This window comes from Hemiscyllium ocellatum, chromosome 33, assembly GCF_020745735.1.
Source record: "Hemiscyllium ocellatum isolate sHemOce1 chromosome 33, sHemOce1.pat.X.cur, whole genome shotgun sequence".
NCBI lineage: Eukaryota > Metazoa > Chordata > Chondrichthyes > Orectolobiformes > Hemiscylliidae > Hemiscyllium > Hemiscyllium ocellatum.
The window spans coordinates 42265382-42290502 of NC_083433.1; positions in this window are offsets into that span (position 1 = coordinate 42265382).

Sequence of the window (25121 nt, forward strand, 5' to 3'; positions counted from 1 at the left end):
GTAGCATGTTCACTGCAGGGACTGAACCTAAACTGTAGATCAATAATCGCAAATTCATGCAGCATTTGCACGAAAAATGATTTAGTGTGTCTTTATACGCATGATATTAATAGACGTTTCGTTCTAATACCCGTGTGGTTGAAAGAAGAGGACACCACATGTCAAGATGGATGACAACGTAACCAAGTTTGCTTTGAAATTGAGATCCATTTCATCATTGTACACAGTGGACAAGTTCATTTTAAATAATACAAACCACATTCCCTCACCTGGAATAAAAGTGTGATTTCATTACAAACATTGCACTTGCTAAGTAGCAGTTACACAACATGAAAGATATGATGTAATTTTTATTGAGCATACATCAATTAGTACCATTATCTAACTTCGGATTGAGTGCAATATGCACAGGATAAACAATATTCAAGAAAGAATGTCTTTTGGGAGAAATGATTCGGTGATGATGAAAAATAATATTAAATTCACATGATGCGGATATTCCCCCAATGGCTCCAATGGTGGAAATAGTCAGTGGGCACTATTTCTAACTTGGTATAGAGGTGTGTGAGTTGCAAGGATTGGGAGCTCCCACCTCATCTGGAGCAGCGTCTGCTCACATGGACCAGGGAGCATTGGGGCAGCAGACCTGGAGTTCCCACCACACCTGGAGCAGCTTTTATTTACTTGGAGTAGCAGGGAGCATTGGGGCATCAGACTGGGAAATCCAGCCTCACCTGGAGCAGTCTCTATTAACATGAAGCAGCAGGGAGCATTGGAACATCAGACTGCGGGATCTCACCTAATTTGAAGCAGCTTCAGTCGACATGGAGCAAGGAGCTTTGCGAGATCCGTCTGGGAGCTCCACTCTCACTTGGAGCAGCTTTTAATGACAAGTAGCAGCGGGAAGCATTGGGACATCGGAGTGATAGATCCAACCTCAACTGGACGGCTTCTATTGACATGCAGGAGGGAGCATTTGGATATCAGACTGGGAGCACCAACCTCACAAGGACCAGCTCTTAATGACATGTAGCACCTGGGAGCATTTTGGCATGGGAGTGGTAGATCCAACCTCAACTGAACCGCTTCTATTGACATGGAGCAAGGAGCATTGAGGCATCAGACTGGGAGCTCCAACTTAAATTGGAGAAGCTGCTATTGACATGGAGCAGCAAGGAGCATTGGAACGTCAGGTTGGGGGCTCCAAACTTGCCTGGAGCAGCTGGTATTTACATGGAAGAGAAGGGAGGATTGGGACATTAGGCTGGGGGAAAGGATATTCAACTATTTTAATCTGAAGTAAAATAGGTTTCAAAACTCAGATGTTAATTGATTTATGAAGAAAATTTCCCAGGAAAATAATTAATACTTTCGAGACTAAAGACAAGTCCTGCAAATATCCAACTCAGGAAAACGCATTGGTACAGAGAGAAATGGGAGTAATGTTTCATGTCTTTATCTTTTCTTTTCTGGCAGACTCTGCATTGGATTATATCACTGAAAGGATGTTTTCACTCATCTCATGTTGTTCAGTTTCCTGCAAATACGATCAGGTCATTAACGTAATGTAAATCTGAAAATTAATGGGAATATGCGATGTTATGATTAGGTTGGAGTTTACCTCTAATTATGGTGAAAACGCAGCAAAGTAAGTTGCAATTTTCTTGATCAGCAGCGACCTCATTGATTGGCTGCTCAAATTGTGAATGGTAGTTTTTTTAAAAGACAATTTGAAGTGGATCATTGATGGTGATTATCTTTGTTCTTTGTTCACCTTGTGACTGTTACTGTTATTGCTCATGTCATTGCCAGCACCACAGCTCTGCAGCGTGTAAAATTTCAGCTGCGCATCTGGCCAGTGGTACAGCCATTCGTATAGCTGGCTAAGGATCAGGCAGGTGCAGGTTCAACTTTTGGTTGGCGCAAGCGCATTGTGGAGATACAGCACACATCCAAATTTGTTTCTTGTTACACTGAGGTGTACAAGTATATTTGGAAGCACCAGTGTTCCGTGCATTGTTTCTTCATCAGGTGGTTGTCAACTGTTGGACTCTAATCGGGCTTTGTATGATTTTTAAATTTGTCCATCCCAGTCCAACACCAACACATCTAAGTCATGGGTACCATCGACACCACGAACGGTCATGTGAAGTCCAGATGATCTTCCAAACGATCGCGCATATTGACACACACATCAAGTTTCTGCAGAAAGACACCCACCTGATGAAGGAGCGGCTCTCTCTGAAAGCTACTGTTTCCAAATAAACCTGATGTACTATGAACTGATATTGTGTATTTTTTAACTTTGTCTACCCAACTCAAACACTGGCACTTCCATATCATTGAGAACATCAGCCATGCCCCAGCGCTGTCAGAGAAGGCAATCTTGGAATAGCCTCACTCATTGTTCAGAAGGTACGTTGAATTTTCAGAAACCAACCCACTCAATTGTGAATTACTCCAGATTGCTAATGTGCTGAGCTGTTTGTTTTAGCTTTACATTAAATGGAAGCCGGTTAGCTCAGTCCGCTGGCTAACTGGTTTTTGGTATAGAGTGAGACTAACAACGTGGGATTAACTGTCGCTCTGTCTCAGGGTGCCAGAAGGATCATCATCTCCTCTGCTTACGTGATCTGTAATACAATGTGACTCTAGTGAGTAGGAATGCAACTGTCGATGTCAAGCATCATTATCATTGCCATCGATTGCCTTGGTCGTTTGGTCACAATGACCAGGAACGGGACTGAGTCCTTTTAATACTCCCTGATTTAATGGGATACAGAAAAATGATGTGCAAAATAGACTTGATTGAAAACTGGGTTTCCAAGGATCGCTGCGTTGTTTACAGAAAATGTTACATTATCACAGGTCTTCTCACTCGGTCGGCTTCAATTCGGCACAGAATTCGATGCAACCACACTTCACGAACATGCTTCTGCAAGATCCTACAGACAACATGAAACACACTGCACTCATCATTAATCTTCACCATGGCTTCATCCAAGGACATAATGCACAGTTTTCATGAATACTGAAGACATAAGAATGTCATGCAAGAGTAAATTGAATTTCAGTTTAAATTGTAAAGTGATAAGAATCTAGAGTAAGATACAGAACGCCCGAAATTCATGTTTATTACCGTGGTCAGAACTCTAGTCAGAAAAAGGGAAATCTGCCCCTGAATCCCCAATATCTAACCGGCAGTTTGCTCCATGTGTCTAGTTGGAAACCTGTGTGAAGGAGCATGCAGCTTGAAAGAGCACCTGGGAGAATCCTCCACTGTCTGATCTGAAGCTACAACAGCAGCTGTGAGAGCGGTGGGATGTACGGGAGGACCTTGGTATTCCGTGGTGTAGATTCACATTGTCCTCATCATGCTATTGTTTAAAACCCTCTGTCAGAAACAGCAGAGACTGAGAGGAATAGGAGGGGGCCATTTCACCCGCCAGCGCTACCCCGTCATTTGACATAATTACGGCTGATCGAACAGGTCAATGTCTTTTCCCAGCCATCTGCATCAACCTATGGCCCAAAGGGAAAAAGACACTGAATAAATTGAAACACTCTGTGCAACCGTGGGAGGGAACTGTGTTGAAAGACGGTGGGCATCTGCAGTGGGTTTTGTGAATGAGCAGCCGATTCCTATCTGATCATATTTCAAATGATATGATTTTCTTAAAACTCACCACCAAGAAAGTGAGGAACCTTCTCTGGTCAGTAGCAGGGACGAGAACTCTGGACGATGGGAACTGACGGTGAAGCAGCAGAACAATAATTGAATCAGCTGAAATCTGAACAAAATTGCGATTCTGGGGGGAATCAAACCCACAAACTGTGAATCGCGATCTTAACAATGCAGTAGATGTCCACCACGTCTTTCATTGTGCCACTGAGCTGCGCGAGCCTCCATTTTACTGCACCAAAAGTTACAGTATTCAAGTCTTTCAATAAATATCTGTTGATCTTCGCCCCACCTTCCAGTACCTGGTCCTTATCCGTGCATGCTCTAGCTCCTCAAGTGTTGGGCTAAAAGCTCCTGAAGTACTTGGATGACTCTTAGCTTTACCACACGATCAAAGAGTGAGTTCCAGACAAACAACACTCTCCGGATGTAAACATTCTTCCTAAATCTTCACTGAACATCCTCCCTGTAACGTTTCATCTATAACCCTGGTTATTTACCCTTCCCATAAGAAGTTTATTCCTGTCAAACGTATCTATCCCCTTTCTGTGCACGTTAATCAATTTCTCTCTCAGCTTTCTCCGCTCTCAGATAGAGAGCCCCAGTCGAGCTCATCTATCTTTGCATTGGCGAGAGTGTAGTACTTTAAAAGCACAGAACGTCTGGCAGCATCCGAGGAGCAGGAGAATCGATGTTTCGGGCATAAGCCCTTTATCAGGAATGAGGCTTTTGAGTCGGGGTTGAGGGAGGGGAATAGATTTGGTGATCAGGTAGCTAGGAAACCGATAGATGGATGAAGAGAGGTAGAAGGTGGTAGTTCAGAAGGGCAATGATGGCCGTGTCCAGAGAGCCGTGCCTAGCTGGAGGCTTGGGATTGGGATAATGTCGGGGGAGGTGAAATGAGGAAGCTTTTGAAATACACATTTATCCCTTTTGGTTGCAGGGTCCTAAGGTGGAACAAAAGATTTTCTTCCTCCAGGCATCGGGTGGCAATGGAATGTCGGTGATTTTTTTCCCCGAAACATCGATTTTCCTACTCCTCAGATGCTGTCTGACGTGCTGAGCATTTCCAGCACTACACTCTCGACTCTGAGCTCCAGCACCTGCACCATCACTTTCGCTTATCTTCGCAGGGGGAATGGTCGAGCTCAGGCACCACGTTGATAAATCTCCTCTGACCATAATCCCGTGCAAACACACGTTTCCTGAAGGCTGGCAATCACAACAGAATAAAGTTATCAAAAGAATTGTAGAAATATCGGAACAAAATCAGCAGGTCTCGTGCATCTGGGGAGAAAGTTTCGAGCCAAACTATCCCCCTTTGGAATGAATGATATGTGTAGATGGGGCAGGAACGTGAAAGAAGATAGGCAGGGTCTAAAATGATTGAACTCCATGTTGGGTACTGAAGATTGCACGGTCTCTCATTCGGAAATGACGTGCCACTCTTGCAACTTGCACAGGCCATGCGGGAGCTCTGCAGCAGACCAAACTGACATGGAGGCATAGGAACACAGTGGGAATTTGCAGTGACAGGAATCTAGAAGCTCAAGTTCTTTTTTTTTTGCTTGCAGACAGAACATAGGTGTACTCGCGTTTGTCACCCGTTCTGTTTTTCTCTCCCCAGTCTTGACGAGATCACATTGTGAGCTGGAAATGCAGTTTGCTAAATTGAGAGAGGGGCAGATGAATCACTGGAACTTTACACAGTGAGGAGAGGCATCGTAAACGAACAGCATTACATCTTCTGAGATTTCGTGCAATTGTGCGATATGGGGAACTGTTGGGGGCCAAGGAGGACTGGATAATGGTGTTCAAAGAGAAATTGTTCGACATAGTGCCGGTATTCAGTGGTATGGGCAAGTAGGGAAAGGGCAGTAGAATTATATTTTCCTTCTATAAGTAAACACCTCACTACGAGCAAAACTACCTAATGATTTTCATTCCAATACCGAATCTAGGTACAGCTTACAGAAGTCACGTGTTTGCACAGTCACTCTCATTGTGTCTCCCCGGGAGCAGCAGCACTCCCCCACGCTGATTCAGACAGCACAGTTCTTACTCTGACATGTCCGTTCGAGAATGTAAGGACAGGTATTAATAATCCACTCTTGTAACTGAGTACCTGTATTGCTCAATAACAATCGCTTAACTATCTGAACTCCTTTTTAAATCACTTGATGCAGAGCCTTGTATGTCTTGGATCACCAATTCACATCTGAATACTTCGGAAAGTTATGTGGATTTTGCCTCTCCGATCCTTGCATGCACTGTGTTTCAGATTTCAGCCACCCACTGTTTGCAAACGTATTTCCACGCATTCACTGTAATCTTTCCGCCTCTGACCTTAAATCGATGCCCCCTCGTGATGGAAATCTCCGTCAAAGTGAAACATGCATTTCAGTCTAGGCTATCCATATCCCTTTGTATTTTGTAAATGTTAATCATGCTCCCTCAATCTCCTCTGCTCTAAGAAATACAAATCCAGTTTGTCCAATAGTTCTTCTTCAGCCCAGACAATATTCTGGGAAATCTCCCCTGCACCGTTTCCAGTGCGATCACATCCCTGCTATAATGTGAACTTCATAACTACACACAATAGTCTCGCCAGAGCCGAATGAACAAGTGAAATAAATGATGTGGAAGTTCACAGAACCTGGTGTTTTTTTTTTAACAAAGTTTATTTTCCTCAATGCAGCTCTATCCCCTTTTCCTGAGACTGATGTTTCAATAATCGCTGGTCCATGTCGGTAAAAGCTGCTACATGATGATTGATCTCACAGCCGCGGTGTAGAAATGGATCAACTGGGTTCAAGGTCCCGATAGTGAGATTTGCACATGGTCACCCAGCAACAGTGAGCACAGCAGCACAGACTGAATGAGGTCAATGTCAAAGCGACTGTAAGGGAAATGGGAGGTGGTACTTACAGAAGGTGAGTGATTGCAAGTGGGAGGGAAGGAAAGGGGTTTGATGGAAAAAAATCATAATGTCTGAGAATGTTTTCATGTAAAATCAACTAATTCCTTTCTGTGTTTCTTCAGCGTGAATCACAAGGAGTAAAATGCAGTAACTCGGATTCGAACGAGCTTCCTGCGGCCACAATGCAGAATACTTTAACATTCAAAACATAAATAGGTCATGCAGGGAGATGCATTTAAAAAAAAACAGCAATTATCACAGTGACAGAGGATATGTTAGGTAGAGTAGCAGATGCACAAGAGGAATATTAGGCGAGCGATAGCAGACATGTGGGAATTCAGAATTAGATGAATTTTAAATTCGATATCCCCAGACGCTGTGGCGGTTCCATCAAGTACTGCATGTTGAAGACTAAGTTTGATAGATTTCTAGAAACAAAAATGTTCAGGGTAGAGTGCGGAATATTGGTGCAATGTATGTTTCAATAACAATGAGTTTTAAAACGGTTGCTTCACAAACTTTCCCACAAAAGGAGGTACCCATTGCTGCAGTTAGTCACATAACCCCAGTTCCGTGAACCGGAATCAGACCAACTTCATGGCACAGCCGCGAATACCAAACCGGAAGTGGGGTCCGAAATGAGCACGTGAAGCTATTCTGTTGCATCAGTGACATGATTGGTAAAGGCGCGGTCATAGACTCATAGAGATGTACAGCATGGAAAGAGACTCGTTGGTCCAATCCGTCCATTCCGACCAGATGTCCCAACCGAATCTAGTCCCACCTGCCAGCATCCAGCTCATGTCGCTCCAAACCCTTCTTATTCATATACCAATTCAAATACCTTAGAAATATTGCAATTTCACCAGCCTCCCTCACTTCCTCTGACAGCTTATTCCATACACTTGCCACCCTCTGTATGAAAAATTTACCCCTTAGGTCTCTTTTATATCTTTCCCTTCTCAATCTAAATCTATGCCCTCTCGTTCTGGACTCCCCGACCTCAGGGAGAAAAAAAAACTGACTATCTATCCAAGCACGTGAAACGAGGCTGGGTGTGATTCCAGTCAAAGGCGGGTTGGAAAGGTATATTGGTCTCAAATTATCATATTATTAACAATCAGCAGCAGCGTTAACCCGCACTGAGGATTGGTTCAGAGGAAGCCCGAGAGGTCGAAATAGATTAGATGACTTACATTGTGGAAACAGGCCCTTCGGCGCAACAAGACCACACCGACCCGGTGAAGCAACCCACCCAGACCCTACTTTTACCCCTTCACCTAACACTACGGGCAGTTTTAGCATGGCCAATTCACTTAACCAACACATTTTTGGACTGTGGGAGGACACCCACGCAAACACAGGGAGAATGTGCAAACTCCACACAGTCAGTCGCCTGAGTCGGGAATTGAACCCGGGTGTCTGGTGCTGCATGGCAGTAGGGCTAACCACTGTGCCACCATGCCGCCCACGGTGAAAGCATTTTCAAAGATTTTCCTTAACAAAGCGGTATTTTGTTATCTTAACAGTAAGAACTGATTTTGCTCACATCATCACCACATCAATCTCTTGCTCCACTGAACACTTCAATCCAGTGTACATTGCTTCCATTCCAATATTGAAACGCGCCCTATTCTCTCTCCATCTGTGATAATCTGAATTGACAATGTCATTCTTTGAATGGAGAAATGCAGCAGGGCCTTGTTAGTGCAGCGGCGATCTATTGGGATAGTAATATTTGGAGACTGGAACGTGGCAGCTTCTGATAGTTCAATTCGATAAATAAAATCTGGAAAATAAAACCAATCTCAGGAACAGCGAAAATACCTTTATATTGCTGAAAATCCATTCATTCTTGTCCCTTCGAAAGGGAAATCTGCTGACCATAATGAATCCTGTCAACATGTGACTGCAGACCCACAACAATGTGGTTCACCCATGACTTAGTTCAAGGTGAATTAGAATTAAGAACAAATGCTCTTCAGTCCAATGATAGCCACATTCCGTGGAAGAATAAGGAGCTGTTAATCCCAACCAGCAATGAACCATGTTTGGATGCGTATTTCCAGTCAAATGTCATTGTGTTCTGATGTAGATCAATGATTTAGACTTAGTTTCAGGAGCCATGATTTAGAACGTTGCTGATGATGCAACAATTGGTCGTGCAGTTGACAATGGTTAAAAATGGCAGGGACAGCTGGGATGTATCAATCAGGTGGAACGGTAAAATGCTGAATGGAATTGAATTCAGACCAATGAGTGTTAATGAATTTCGGGAGAAGAAACAATAACAGTGACTATTCTGTATGGTGTAGACAGACAAAGAGATCATGGAGTCGACATGCACGATTGCTGAAGATCAATGGACAGGGAAATCAGTTGGATATGTACGGCAGGAGCTGGATTCAAATCAATATTAGAGTGGTACTGAAGAAGCATAGCAGGTCAGGCAGCATCCGAGTTACAGAAAAAACTGACTTTTCGGGCAAAAGCCCTTCATCAGGAATAAAGCTGGGAGCCTCAAGGGTAGAGACATCAATAGGAGGACTGGGTCTGGGAAGAATTTAGCTGAGAGTACAATAGATGGATGGAGATGGGGTGAAAGGTGGTAGGTCCGAGAAGAGGGTGGATCGGATAGGTAGGAAGGAAGGTAAATAGGTGGGACAGGTCAGTTGGATGGTGCCAAGCTGGAAGGTTGGAATTCGGATAAAGTTTGTGTGAGGAGATGAGGAAACTGGTGAAGACCACATTGATGCCCTGGGGTTGAAGAGTCCCGACATGGGGTATGAGGCGTCGGGTGGTGAGGGAATTGTGGTGGAGGAGGCCCAGGGCCTGCATGTTGTCGGGAGAGTGTGGAGGGGATTTGATGTGTTCGGTCTTCGGGCGCTCAGGTTGAATGTTGCGGATGTCCTGGAAATGTTCCCTGAAACGCTCTGCGAGAATGTGTCTGTTGGTCCCAGTGTAGAGGACAGCCACCTCTTGCGCTACCGGTATCCTGCATTCCCAATTCCTCCAACTGCATCGCATCAGCTCCCAAAGGAGAAGCACTGCAGTTCTGACTGCATACGAGGAACAGTAAGATTGACGTTTCGGGCAATAGTTGAGCTGGGGAGGGGATGAAGGTGATAGGTCAGGGATGAGGGTGGAGTGGATCGTTGGAAAGGAAGATTGGCAGGGAGGATAAGACATGGGGACAGTGCTGAGCTGTAAGTTAAAACTAGGGTGAGGTGGGGGAAGGGGAAATGCGGAAACTGGTTAAGTCCACATTGATGCCCTGGGGCTGAAGTGTTCCGAGGCGGAAGATAGACGTTCTTCCTCCAGGCGTCAGGTGGTGAGGGTGCGGTGGTGAAGGAGGTTCAGGACGTCCATGTCCTTGGCTGAGCTGGAGCGGGAGTTGAAATTTTGGGCCACAGGGCAGTGTGATTGATTGGTGCGGGTGTCCCAGAGATATTCCCTAAAGCTCGGAGGCTTCCAGTCTCACCAATTTAGAGGAGGTCGCATCGGGAGCCGTGGATACAATAAATGGTATTAGTGGGTGTGGAAGGCTCCTTTCGGGTCTTGGATGGAGGTGAGGGAGGAGATGTGGGCGCAGGTATTGCAATTTCTGCGGTGGCAGGGGAAGGTGCCAGGACGGGATGGGGGGTTGTTGGAGGGCGTGGACCTGACCAGGTAGTCACGGAGGGAACTGTCTTTGCGGAAGGCAGAAAGGAGTGGCGAGGAAAATATATCCCTGGTGGTGGGCTCCGTTTGCAGGTGGCGGAAATGTCGGGGGGTAATTTGGTTTATGAGAAGGTTAGTAGGGTGGAAGATGAGCACCAGGGAGGTTCTGTCCTTGTTACGATTGTAGGGGTGGGGTGTGGAGGGCGGAGGTGCGGGATGTAGACGAGATGCATTGGAGGGCATCTTTAACCACGTGGGAAGGGAAATGGCGGTCTCGAAAGAAGGAGGCCATCTGGTGTGTTCTGCACTCGGTACTTCATTCCCCCTACATCCACCCTCCTCTCATTTATCTCTCTACCCTTCAGGCACTCTGCCTTTATTCCTGGTGAAGGGCTTTTGCCCGAAACGCCGATTTTACTGCTCCTTGGATGCTGCCTGAACTGCTGTGTTTTTCCAGCTTCACTCTGATCTACCCTCTGGTTTCCAGCATCTGCAGTCATTGTTTTTACCCACTGCTCCCAAAGGACCAGTTCCAGCACATAACACACCAGATGGCCTCCTTCTTTAAAGACAAGAACATCCCCTCCTATGTGATTGAAGATGTCCTCCAACGCATTTCATCCATGTTCTGTACCTCCGCCCATGAACCCCTCCATCCACAACAAGGACAGAACCCCACTGCTCCTTATCTTCTATCCCACCAACCACCGCATAAATCACATCATCCGCTGACATGTTCACCACCTCTAAACGGATTCCACCACTAGGGATACGTTTCCCTCCCCACCCTATCCACTTTCCGCCGAGGTCATTCGCTCTATGGCTGCCTAGTCAAGTCCACGGCCTCTAATGACCTACCCATCCCGCCTGGCACCTTTTCCTGTCACTGCAGGAATTGCAAAAAATGCACCCTCACCTACACCCTCTTCTCTGTCCAAGCATCCAATTGAGGCTTCCACATCCAACAAAGTTTCACCTGCACTTCCGTACATGTCATTTCTTGTATCCGTTGCTTCCAATGCGGTCTACTCTAAATTGGAGAGATTGGATGTCTTCTCACAGAGCACATCAATGAATATCTTCAGGACATCCGCAAGAATCAACCTCAGTGCCCCATGGCCAAACATTTCAACTCCCCCTCACACTGTCCCGAGGGTATGCATGTCCTGGGTCTCCTCCATCGCCACTGCCTCAGCACCCGATGCCTGCAGGAATAAATCCTCATCTTTCGCCTCGGGACACTTCAACCTCATGGTATCAATTTGGACTTCAACAGTTTCCTCATTTCCCCACCCTATACCTTACGCCAGTCCCCACCTTTCAGCTCAACACAGTCCTCCTGACCTGTTCCACCTGCGCATCTTCATTCCCACCAAACCAATCCACCTTCTTTTCTGACACCCCCACCTCTATCCACCTACTACACTTTCAGCTACCTTCTCCCCAGCCCCACCCTCCTCGTGGATGATTACACGGGGTAATTTGGTTTCAGTAAAACCATTGAATGTCAGTGGGATATGATTAGATTTTCATTTGTCAGAGTTATCATTACTGCATTTCGACCTTGTGTGGACCAATCTGATTCCAGTCGCTGTCTGATTTCAAATTCCAGTTCCCACCTGTGCTTGAAATGTCAACCATTTCTTCGCATAAATTTCTCCACCTGCCTTCATAAAATGTAAGGACGCTGCAGGGAGCAGCAGAGATTTATGGATATATTGTCAACACAGGAGAAAACGGAGCTTCGTGGAATGATTGGTTCGGCTGGGATTATTCTCTTTGAAACAAAGGAGGCGGAGGGGACCTGTATAATCACATGATAACATTTATAAACGTTCAATATTCATGGGATCTTGACAGGATAGTTACGGGTAGGTGGTTTACCCTCTGGTATGCGGAGGACACCAGAGGACATGAACTCAGAATTAGATTTTGCCTATTTAATTCAGAAATGAGGAGTCATTTCTTTGCTCAGGGGCCAGTGAATCAGTGGAACTCCTTACCAAAACTGTTGTTGAGGTTGAGTTGTTGTGCATTTTCAAACTGTGCCAGTCAGATCAGAAAGACGATAACGCTTTGTCGAGGCAATGCAAGAGAATGGAGTTGAAGATTATCAGATCAGCTATAAGTTCAATGAATGTTCGAGCAGACTCGATGGTCTGAATGGCCGACTTCCAATGCTGCACCATTTGGTCTAATGCCTTACTTTATTGATAAGTTTCAAATTTTGAGGGGCTGGGATGAAGTGATAGAAAAGGTTTCTCAAACTGATCAGACAGATCAGTAACTAGGCTCATAAGCTCATGAACAAGAAATGTGCTGTGGCCTGGAGACAACAAATGGCACCTGACACACCACAGATGTGTATGTGCATAAGCTGTGATTGTTAAAGAAAATTGGTGGAGCTAATATTGTTGCCAACTTGGTGATCACGCTGGATGATGGATCGCGGTATGATTCACACAGCAAAAGATTGTGAAAGAATGAAAGGCTCATTTCATTGGAAAAGTTTTCTGCGGTTCTTATTCAATTGACTGTTTAAAATACTGATCAAAAGTTTGTGTGGTGTGTTACATTAAAATTCACAATCCAGCTGGATAAACTATTGCACCCGATCTCTCCTTATTTGTTTCATTTTCATTCAATGTAAATTCACAGAAAGCCAAGATGGAATGAAAGGAAGAAAGAAACGTTGCACTCCTTTTCATTATCCTAATGTAACTTACAACAGAAACAAATTGGTGTATTTCTACTTTGATGAGGTTTCGATTTATCACAAATCTCCGGTGCAATGAAGGGCAAGAGCAAGATTCTCCATTCAATGTATACTAAAGATGTGAGGCATAAAGGAAAACCCACAGCTACGTTTGATAGAAGTAACAGCCAAAGTAGGATTGAAGTACACACACACACAATGAAATACCAACCCGTCGCCTTCACCTCTGGGCCACTTCAGCCCATTGCAAAGGGGCTCACATGTGACTACATCAAGATTACATATGGTGCACCCAAGGGGATAAGAAATTCCCTGAGCCCAATCGAATCCACACCATTATGTTTCTGCTTTCAACGGAATAATAAAAGCAGCAAAATCCAAGGAATTGATCTTGTCCTTGGAAGGAATACCTGTCCTTGATTCATTCCGAGTCGGAACTGTCTCAGAATGAACCAACAAACATGAAATTCCCGTCACATTCACACGCACATTTAATCTTGACGCATAATTTTATCAGACAGTTTCTCTCTCACGTGGAGAAGTATATATGAAGAGAGAAGTGAAGGTAATGTTTTAGCCCGATGTTCTTTCTCATATGACTGCACCTGAACTGGGTAAAATTCACGGAACTGTAGTTTTCTTCATTTCATTTTATTAATTTTGCTGCAACTTCACTCTGTTCATTGCAATGCTCGGAAGTGAATTGGATTTATGTCATTGGAACGTTTAATGTTGCACTCAATTTTGCTCCGAATTGATGTCAGCTTAAAGAAAATACTGTTGAGAAAAACAGAAGGTTAAACTATAAAACAAGATGTCAGTTTTGATGCTCAGTTACTTTGGCAGATTTCAGTGGGTAACAAATGAAGCCAACATCATGGCGATTGCCCTCCCATCTTTCAGGCATGGGATTAAAGCAGGAAATCGATCTCCAAGAGACGGGTCACTTTCTATTCATTATGGAATATCTTTCCTTGAAAATATACAAAATCTGCTCAGTTCCATTCATAATGTTTCATGTAGAATATTAATATAATTCTTTCAAAACTCTGATGGTTCTTTGCTCAATGTTATTCCGCTGCATACGTTTCCGATATTTCTTTACGTCTAAAGTCGTCCAAATTAGACATTGTTTCCTCACACCTTCCACCGCCTACCCCCCCCCCCCCCGCCCACACACACACACATCCCACATTTACACTTTTACCTGGCCACAGGCTGTCTGTGTCCTGGTGAAACTCACTGCTTCTGTGTCTCGAAATGTGTCTTTCCAAATATTTGGAAATGGATTCTCAGGGTGACAGAAATTCTGCTCTCATTATTTCTTTGCCCTACATCGACGGTTTTGAAAGCCTGACGTTCAGAAATTTGCGAAATTGACAGAGATAATTTACCACCTATTTACTCTCTCCAAACCTCAAATACTCTGGAAAACTTCCATTCGGTTTTCCTTGGTTCAGTTTCAAATTTTCCATCACACAAATAAATAAAATTACATCCCCGGTAAACGCCGCCAGCATCGTCTCTAATGTCTTAGCAGCCCAGTAAGGGCTGGCAGTGTCCTCTCTGAGAGAATCACAGATTCCCAACAATGCAGAAAGTACAATTCAGCCAATTGAGTCTGTAGGGACACTCTGAACAGAAACTCAACCAGACCTAGTAACCATTTCTATCCCCTCAGGCCTCTGGCTAGTGATTTCAAATAAACCTGCTGGAATAAAATCTGGCATCGTGTGACTGCTGACCTTATCACTGCGTTACCCATGGCTAATTCACTTAACTTCCTGAATTCACTCCCTGAACACATCAAGGGTCAGTCAATATTAGAGCAATGCTGAAGAACCACAGCAAGTCAGGCAGCATTCGAGTTGCAGGAAAAAATTGGCGTTTTGGGCAAAAGGCCTTCATCAGGATTAAGGCTAGGAGCCTCGAGGTTGGAGGGATAAATGGAAGGGGTGGGGCTTGGAAGAATTCAGCTAAGAATGCAATAGGTGGATGGAGGTGGGAATAAGATTGTTAGATCGGAAAAGATGGTGGAGTAGATAAGGGGGGAGGAAGATAGACAGGTGGGTCAGGTCAGTAGGATGGTGCCAAGCTGGAAGGTTGAAACTAGGGCAAGGTTGGGGAGGGGAGGGGAAGTGGGAAACTGGTGAAATCCACATTGATGCCATGGGGATGAAGTGTCATGAGGTAGAAAATGAGACGTTTTTCCTCCATGCGTCGGGTGATGACACAGTGGCGGTGGAGGAGGCCCAGGACCTGCATGTCCTCTGGAGAGTGGCGGGGAGAGTTGAAGTGTTCAGTCACGGGGCGTTGGGGATGATTGTTGCCGATGTCATGAAGATGTTCTCTGAAGCGCTCTACGAGAAAGTGTTCAGTGACCCCATCGGGTGCAACGGATGCAATAAATGACATGTGTGGAAGCGCAGGTGAAACTTTGATGAATGTGGAAGGTTTCTTTGAGGCATTGAGCGGAGGTGGGGGCGTGGGGGATATGGGCGCAGGTTTTGCAATTCCTGCATTGGCAGAGGAAGGTGCTGGGAGGGCAGGGTTGGTCATTGGAGGGCATGGATCGACTAGGTAGTCGTGGAGGGAACGGTTTTTGCGGAAAGTGGATAGAGGTGGGGAGGGAAAAATATCCCTGGAAGTCAGTGCTACTCATATTTTTTACAAACGCACTGACTATCTGGATTACACCTCCTCCCACCCCACCTCCTGCACAAATGCTATCCTGTGTTCCCAACTCCTCTGCCTGTGCCACATCTGCTCCCAGAGGACCAGTTCCACCATAGAATACACCAGATGGCCTCTTTCTTTTAGACGGGAACTTCCCTTCCCAAGTGGTTGAAGATGTCCTCTAACGCATCTCATCCATGTCCCGCACCTCTATCCATGAACCCCACACCACCAAACACAACAACGGCAGAACATGGAGAGAGGAAGGTTCTCATCTTCCATTCCACCCACCACTGCATAAATCACATCATCCGCCGACATTTTTGCCACCTCTACAGTGACCCCACCACCAGGGATATATTTCCCTCCCCACGCCTATCCGCTTTCCTCAAAGACCTTTTCCTCCGTGACTCCAGAATCAAGTCCACACCCTCCAATGGGCGTCAATTCCCTCATGGCACCTTCCCCTGCCACCGCAGGAAATGCAACATCTGCGCCCACATTACCCCCTCACCTCTGTCCAAGGCTCCAATGGAGCATTCCACATCCATCAAAGGTTGACCTGCAGTTCCACACATGCCATTTGTATCTGCTGTTCCAGATGCGGTCTCCTCTAAATAGGGGAGACCAGATGTCTTCTGACAGAGCACTTCAGAGAAGATAGCCAGGAAACCTGCAAGAATCAACTCCACTGCCCCATGGTCAAAGATTTCAACTCCCCCTCCCACTCTCCCGAGTACATACAGGTCCTGGCCCACCTCCATCACCACGCCCTTACCACCTGACGCCTGGAGGAAGAGCACCTCATCTTCTTCCTCGGGACCATTCAATCCCATGGCATCAATGTGGACTTCCTCAGATTCCTCAAGCCCACTCCCTCATCTTACTCCAGTTCTAACCTTCCAGCTCAACACCGTCCTCGTGACCTGTCCCACCTGTGTATCTTCATTCCCACCTATCCGCTCCACCCTCCGCTCTGACATACACCCTTCGCCCCCTCTTCCATCCACCTACTGCACCCTCAGCTAACTTCTCGCCAGATCCAAACCCCTCCCGTTTATCTCTCCATCCCATATGCTCCCAGTCTCATTCCTGATGAAGGCCTTTTGCCTGCAACATTGATTTTTCCTCAGCTGATGCCGCACCTGCTGTGCTTCTCCAGCACCATTTTCACCTTGAGGGGAATCAGTTTATTGAGAGGATTTTTGGATATTATCTATTGTTGACCAGAGGCTGTGAATAATAGTAGAACTTTAGCAATCGCCAGTTTAGGGATAGCTGAAGGACTGAGCCCAAGTCTGGTCACCGCATAAATCAACATTTACTAAATTTAAGATAAAAGATGGTGGGGGTTGCTGAAGTATGAAACTTTGCCCATCAAGACTGCTTCACCACTCAATGAGTGTATCATTGATTCATTTCCAACTCAGTGTGCTATGGGCCTTGGAGGGGAATTTGAAAATGGTGGTGTTTCGTTGCATCTTCCAACCATGGCCTTACAGTCAGTACAGCTGTTGAGCTTTGAAGGTTCTGTCAAAAATGCCCGGAAGACTTACTCCAGTGTATCGTGTATTTGGTGCACTCTGCTGCAATTGTGCCTCAGCGGTGAAGTGAATAAATATTCAGTTATTAAATAGGTTACAATCAAGTGACTGCAGTGTCGTGGATGGTGTCCAGTACCTTAAGTATTATTGAAGTTACACCCATCGAGGCAAATGGAGAGAGTTCTGTACCACATCCCATGTGTGCCTCGCAAACGGTGTAGGATTCACGGCGCAATGAGTTGCGTTTATAATCAAAAACTGTCTACTAACGGACATGTTTTTGCTGTCAAAATTTTTATATAGCCAGTCTCAATGGGTTTTTACCTAAATACTAGCTCTGTGGACGATTACACGGGGGAATTAGGTGACAGTAAAGCCATTGAATGTCAATACGGTATGATCAGATTCTCATTTGTCAGATTTATCGTTACTGTATTTCGTCCTTGTGTGGACCAATCTGATTCCAGTCGCTGTCTGATTTCAAGTTCCACTGCCCTTCTGTGCTTGAAATTTCAACCGTTGCCTCACAGAAATTTCTCCACCTGCCTTAATAATATGTAAGGACGCTGCAGGGGACAGCAGGGATTTACGAACATGCTGTCAACACTGGAGAATACGGAGCTTCGTGGAATGATTGGTTAGGCTGGGATTATTCTCCTTGAAACAGAGGAGGCGCAGGGGAGCTCTATAATCACATAATAACATTTATAAACGTTCAGTATTCATGGGATGTGGACAGGGTAGATATGGGCAGGTGGTTTACCCTCTGGTATGAGGAGCACCATAGGACATGAACTCAGAATTAGTTATTGCCAATTTAATTCAGAAATTAGGAGTCATTTTTTTGCTTAGGGGCCAGTGTATCGGTGGAACTCCTTATCGAAACTGCTGTTGAGGCTGAGTTGTTGTGTATTTTCTAACTGTGGCAGGCAGATATTTAATCAGAAAGACGATGAAGCTTTGTCGAGGTAATGCAGGAGAATGGAGTTGAGGATGATCAGATCAGCCATGAGTTCGTTGAATGGTGGAGCAGAATCGATGGACTGAATGGCCGACTTCAAATCCTATATCATTTGATCGAACGCATTATTTTATTGATAAGTTTAGAATTCTGAGGGGATGGGATGAAGTGATAGAAAAGGTTTCTCAAACTGATCAGATGGGTCAGGAACTAGGCTCATAAGCTCGTGAACAAGAAATGTGCCGTGCACACCACAGATGGGTAGGTGCAGAAGCTGTGATTGCTAAAAAGAATTGGTGGATCTAATGTTGTTGGCAACTTGGTGATCATGCTGGATGATGATTCGCGGTGTGATTCACACAGCAATAGTTTGTGAAAGAACGAAAGGTTTGTTTCATTGGAGAAGTCTTCTGCTGTTCCAATTCCAATTGTTTTTTTTTGAAATTATTGATCAGACCTTTGTGTGGAGTGTTACACCAAAATACTCATTCACAATCCCACTGGATAAACTAATGCTCATGATCTCTCCTTACTTGTTTCTCTTTCATGGGATGTAAATTCAGAGAAAGTCAAGATGGAATGAAAGGAGGAAAGAAATGTTGCACTCCTTTTCATTATCCCAATTTAACTTGCAACAGGATAAAATTGCTTTAGTTCGACCTTAATTTGGTATCGATTTGTCACAAATCTTCGGTGCAATGAAGGGCAAGAGCAAGATTCTCCATCCAGTGTATATTAAAGATGCGAGGCACAAAGGGAAACCACAGCTGCGTTTGATAGAAGTAACAGCCAGAGTAGGACTGAATTTCACACATGCACAATGGAAGAGCAACCCGTCGCCTTACCCTCTGGGCCACTTCAGCCCATTGCAAAGGGGCTCACATGTGACTACATCAAGATTACATATGATGCACCCAAGGGGATAAGAAATTCCCTGAATCGAATCCAAACCATTATGTTTCTGCTTTCAACGGAATGATAATACCAGCAAAATCCAAAGAATTGACCTCGTCCTTGGAAGGAATACCTGTCATTGATTCATTCCGAGTCGGAACTGTCTCAGAATGAACCAACAAACATGAAATTCCCGTCACATTCACACGCACATTTAGTCTTGACGCATAATTTCTTCAGACAGTTTCTTTCTCACGTGAAGAAGTATATATGGAGAGAGAAGTGAAGGTGATGTTTTAGCCCGATAGTCTTTCTCATGTGGCTGCACCTGAACTGGGTAAAATTCCCGGAAATGCAGTTTTGTTCAATTCATTTCATTAATTTTGCTGCAACCTCACTCTGTTCCTTGCAATGCTCGGAAGTGAATTGGATTTATATAATTGGAACGTTTAATGTTGCATTCAATTTTGCTCCGAATTTATTTCAGCTTAAAGAATAAGGAAAAGCTCAAATGAACCCAACATCCTGGCGGTTGTCCTCTCATCTTTAAATCATGGGATTAAAGGAGGAAATCGATCTCCAAGAGACGGGTCTCTTCCTATTCATTATGGAATATCTTTCCTTGAAAATATACAAATTCTGCTTAGTTCCATTTATAATGCTTCATGTGGAATATGAACGGAAATGTTTCAAACCTCTGAGTTTTTGCTGAATCCTTTTCAGCTGCATACTTTTCTGAGCTATCTTTACAGCTAAAGTCGTCCAAATTAGACATTGTTTACTAGCACCTTCCACTCCCCACACCCCACTTTTACACTCTTACCTGGCCACAGGCTGTCTCTCTCCTGGTGAAACTCACTGCTTCTGTGTCTCTAAATGTGCCTTTCCAAATATTTTGGAAACGGATTCTCTGAGTGACAGAAATTCTGTTCCCATTATTTCTTTGTGCCGACATCGATGGTTTTGAAAGCCTGACGTTCAGAAAATTACGAACTTGAAAGACTGAATTTACCACCTATTTACTCTATCCAAACCTCAATTGCTGTGCAAAACTTCCATTCGGTTTTCCTTGTTTCAGTTTCAAATTTTCCATCACACAAATAAATAAAATTCCATCCCAAGTAAACGCCGCCAGCATCGTCTCTAACGTCTTAGCAGCCCAGTAAACGCCGCAGTGTCCTCTCTGATAGAATCACAGATTCCCTACAATGTGGAAAGTACAATGCAGCCAATTGAGTCTGTAGGGACACTCTGAACAGCATCTCAACCAGACATAGTTACCGTCTCTATCCTTGCAGGCCTCTGGCTAGTGATTTTAAATAAACCCGCTGGAATAAAATCTGGCATCGTGTGACTGCTGACCTTATCACTGCGTTAACCATGGGTTATTCACTCAACTTCCTGAATTTACTCCCTGGACAAACCAGCACAATTTAACATGGCCAATCCACCGAACCTACAGACTTAACTGCAGTTCACACCACTGATCAAATGCACCATCACATTGACAACTATCTGTATCATTTGCACACTGGTAACTCAGCCGAGTGAAAACAAGCTGCGCCCATCAACACCATTCAATGCATTCAAACGCGGTTCTATGCTGTACAAACTCATTTGTTCGGCTGGAAATGTTTCTGCACTCAGATCTGAATGGGTTTACTCTGTTTTCTTCCTCAGCTTCCTGATTTAAATAAACACATCAGTCAGGAACAACTCTATATAATGGTTTTCATTACAACACAGATACAATGTGCAGTTTGCAGAAGTTACGTGTTTGCACTTTCACTGACACTCTCTCTCCCCAGGAGCTGCAGTCCTTCCACACGCTGATTCAGACAGCACTGTCCTTCCTGTGACACGTCCCACCGAGAATGGAAGGCCAGACATTCATAACCTTCACTGGGGAACAGAGCCACAGGTTTAAAACCTTTATGATGCCCGTAGCGGAGGATTGAGCCCTGTGACAGGCGGGGACACTAACCACGATACTGTGGAGGACAACAACCTCGAAGGAGGCCCTTCAGCCTGTTGTAGCCGTACTTGTCCAACACAACTGTTTAACGACCTGAATCAAGTTTTCCATTGTTTAGCCCATAGTCTTCTATGTTTTGGCATCGCAAATTAACATCTTTTTTTTCAAGTTGGAAGGGTTTCCACCTCTCTGACCCTTTCTGCACATCTACTCAAAACTTTCTGCCTTTTCCTGAAATCTCTTGGCCCCAGTGTTCCATCCCTCCATCAATAACAAACGCTTCTTTCAGTCTATCCTATCCATATCCCTCATTATTTTGTACATCTCAGTCATGTCTTCTACAATCTCCCCTGTTCGGTGATAAACAACCACAGTCTGTCCAATCTCTCCTCACAAATGAAACTCTTCAGCCCAGACAATATCCCATTGAATCTCTCCTGCAATGTTCCCAGTGCGATCACATCATTGCTATACTGTGAATTGCAGAACTGCACATAGTAATCTAGCTAGAGTCGAATTCACTTTTTTTTTCTACTCTGTTACAGTGTGAGGGTTTCGTTGTCTCGGCACTATTGATTGCGATCCCTAATTGCACAGCGAGTAGTTGAGACTCAACCGTATTGCAGTGAGTCTGGAGTCACATCGAGGCCCGACCAGGTAAGAATAGCAGGTTCGTTCCTCAAAGGACGTCAGTGAACCGATGGTTTTGTTTTTTTCAACAATTGGCCATGTATTTATAGGTGTTATTAGATTCGTAATTCCAGATACTTATTGAATGTTAATTCTAACACCTGGCATGTTTGGAGTCAAACCCGGGTCCCTGGTCCATTTGCTTGATATCTGAGTTAACAGTCCAGTGCTAATAGCGCTCGGCCATTGCGGAAAACCCGTGCAACTAATCTTTCTCAATGAAGTCGCTATTCCTTGATTTTGTCCTGTGTCATTTTTCTGAGCTTTACCCCCAATATTCGCAAGTCCAGATCAGTAAAAGCTGCTACGTGAGGATTGGCCTCACAACAGCGGTAACCAAATGGATCAACTGGTCTGCAGGTCCCGATGGTGGGGTTGGGGGCATGTTCATCCAGCAACGGTGACCGCAGCAGCACAGAGTGAACCATATCAATGTGAGAGTCTGTGTTAGATTCTGCAGTGCCTTAACGAAATAGGAAAGAGCAGCGGTCCGAAAACTAGTGCTCAGTTAAATCTGTCAGACTCTAACCTGGTGTTGTGTGATTTTTAACATTGCACACCATAGTCCAACACCGGCATCTCTAAATTAATGAAATGGAGGTGTGGGATGGAAAGTTCAGTTAGTGCCCGAAGGAGGGAGAGAAATCTCTGAGAAGGGGTGAATTTGAATTCTGACATATGAAACAAAGATGTGAGTGAGCAGAATTTGAAGGGAAAAGATCATCATCTTGGAGAAAATTACCATGTTAAAACAATTGATTCCTTTGAGCTTCACAAAGACTGTGGCAGATAGAGCAATTACTGCCGTGACACGGACTCAAGCCGAGGTTACTGCGCCCACAACGCAGAGTACTAACCACTATACGATCACGGCATCCCACAGACGGGCACTGCTGCAAGGAGCAATAAGTACAGTATCATAGGAAATGTTAGGGAGAGCACCAAATGCACTATATCAGTGCTAAGCGAACAGTGGCAGATATGTGGGAACTCAGAATGGGCTGACCGTTTAATGTCGGTGCCCCCAGAGGCTGTGGTGATTCCATCATTCATATGCTGAAGGCTGAGATAAATAGATTTCTCCAAAACATCAAAGACTGCGGGACCAGTGCAGGTGTTGTTGAAATGTATGCTCCAATAATAATGCAGTTTAACATCGTTACTTCACCAGTTTTCCCCCACAAGGCAGTAACCACTGTTGCCACAAAGACCCAATTCCCAGCCCCAGATTCAGAGGAATTGAGTGGCACAGTCGTGAAGATCCAACTGGAAGTCGGGATGGGAATGAGGTCGCACAGATAATCGAGGACTCCAGTGGCACAACCGGTAAATGCATGCCATTTCTATGACAGTTTAGAGGTGCAAGCAATTCCGAGGTAGGAAGTGTTTCCGGTCAAAGGTGGAGCAGGAGGGAAATTTTGTTCCCGTTTATAATGACATAGCAATCTACAGTGCATCTTGCTGAGACAGCTGAGTGCCACAACTGGAGCGTGGGTGGCTGGTTTGAAGTTTGAACTTGTTTCGCTATCACCTACTGCCTGGAATGAATTGTTTTCACCATTTTCATTTCCAATTGTTCAGAATCTCCCTGCAGTCTGCGGCTTTCTTCCTCATGGTTAATTGCATGACTAACTGTTGGATGATCTGCACACTGCTAAATCACGGCCACTACAAGTAAACATGAATCATTGATCTATATGAGAAAACAGTGGAACTCACAGCAGGCATACTTCGGAGGTTTGCAGGCGACGCCAGAATTGTAGACAGTGAGAAAGATTATCTATGTTTCAAAAGCATCTTAATCCAATGAGTCGTTGAACTGAAAAATGTAACATGTAGTTCAATCTGGATAAATGGAAGGTATTGCATTTTGGTACAACAATAAGAGTAGGACTTTGCGTAGTGTTGGAGAACACAGACGCTAAGGGTGCAGGTGCATAATTCCTTGTAGTTTGCATCACCTACAGACAAGATGTTTCAAAAGCATTTAACATACTTCCCTTCATTGTTTAGTCCTTTGTTTGTTGTAGTTGGGACGTTCTGTTGAAGTTTTGCAGGACATTGATAAGGCCTCTTCTGGAATATTATTGTCCAGTTCTGCTCGCCCAGTTGTATGAATGATATTATTTAGCTGGAGCAGGTTCAGAAAAGTATGCATGCATTTTGCCGTATGTGGAAGATTTGAGTTATAATGAAAGGCTGGATAAGCTGAGACTATTTTCAGATTCGAGATCGGGGTGCTGGAAAACCACAAGAGGTAAGGCAGCAACCGAGGAGCAGGAGAGTATTTTTCTCGCGCTAGTGTCGTTCATCAGGCTCTTCCCCGAAACGTCGATTCTCCTGCTCCTCCGATGCTGCCTGACCTGCCGTGCTTTCCCAGCACAACACTCTCGACTGTGATCTCTCATCTGCAGTTCTCACTTTCTCCTAGTTGAGACTGTTTTCACTCTAGATTAGGGGTTTGAACGGTGACCTGGCAGAAGTTTATGAATTATTGAGAGGCAAGTTAGAGTTAACGATAGCTGCCTTTTACCAGGATGGGGATTTCAAGTTTAGAGGGCATATATTTAAGATGAAAAGAGAGATATTTTTAAAAAAATCATGTGTGACATTGTTTTCGGGAAGGTGTCTTACGTGTGCAATTAACTTGCTGAGGAAGTGATGGATGAGGGTATCTTTGCAACACTTAGAGCACAAATGGATCCATACATGAAATGCAAAGTGAGATTTTTTTAAATAAATTTATTCATATCTAGTACATCAGTTATTTCCCAGAGGACATTTAAGAGTCAACCACGGTATTTTCCATCTGGAGTCTCATGTGGCGCAGAGCAGATGAATAAGACAGTTTGCTTCCTGAACTGGCATGAGTGAATCAGATGGGAATTTCCACGAAACTGATTTAGGTCATCACGGGACTCTTCAGTTCCAGGTGCTTATTGAATTCAAACTCCGCTAACTGTCCAGCCAGGACCTGAACACTTTGTCCCCAAAATATTACCTGGGTTTTTGGATTATTCAGTTTATAAGAGTTTCTACCGCTCTGAAAAATGCAGACAGTGTATTCCAAATTCCAACCACCTACTGGCGGATAAAGCTTTTCTGCACATCTTCTCCAATCTTTCTGTCTTTCTCCTTAAGTCTCTGGTCCCTGCTGATTGATCCCTCCATCAATGGGAAACTCGTTCAGTCAACCCTGTCCATACCCTAACTCAATCATGTCTCCTCTACATCTCCTTTGCACTGCGACAAACAGTCCACTCTGTCCTGATTTTCTTCATAACTGAAACTCTACAGCCCAAATAGTATCCCGGTAAATATCTCCTGCAATTTTCTCAGAGTGATCACATCTCTGCCTTAATGTGACTTGCAAAACTGCACACAACATTCTTACTTCAGCCTC